The sequence below is a fragment of the Phycodurus eques genome, chromosome 2 (assembly GCF_024500275.1).
Source record: "Phycodurus eques isolate BA_2022a chromosome 2, UOR_Pequ_1.1, whole genome shotgun sequence".
Taxonomy (NCBI): domain Eukaryota; kingdom Metazoa; phylum Chordata; class Actinopteri; order Syngnathiformes; family Syngnathidae; genus Phycodurus; species Phycodurus eques.
This window is the reverse complement of record NC_084526.1, coordinates 41,919,203-41,919,607: the sequence shown is the minus strand read 5'-3', so window position 1 is coordinate 41,919,607 and position 405 is coordinate 41,919,203.

Here is a 405-nt window from a genome sequence, read left to right as displayed (position 1 = left end):
AAACGCTTTCAAACAACAGCTCATATCACAAGGCACCGCAGTACTGTATTAAAAAGTACCCCAGGTTGTTCTACAATGTATCCATTGAACAAAATACATTTGAAAGTTTTTTTTTTATATATATATATACACACTAATGAATGTGTACTCATTTTATACGGATCTTAGTTACAAGCTAGTGAGAAAAATAAAAATCACATCCCAAAAAAAAAAAAATAATAATAATCCAAAAAGGCCTGAGGGTTCATCAAAAATATATACTCTTTAATAATAAATTGATAAAAAGAAAAGTAAAAAGTGTGCATTTCACATCCACCAGGTCACGCCGCAACCTTGGTACGAGTCTTGCGTCGCAACAGTGTGACAGCAGCGTTGATCTCAGACCAGGTGATCGCGTTGCGTCCC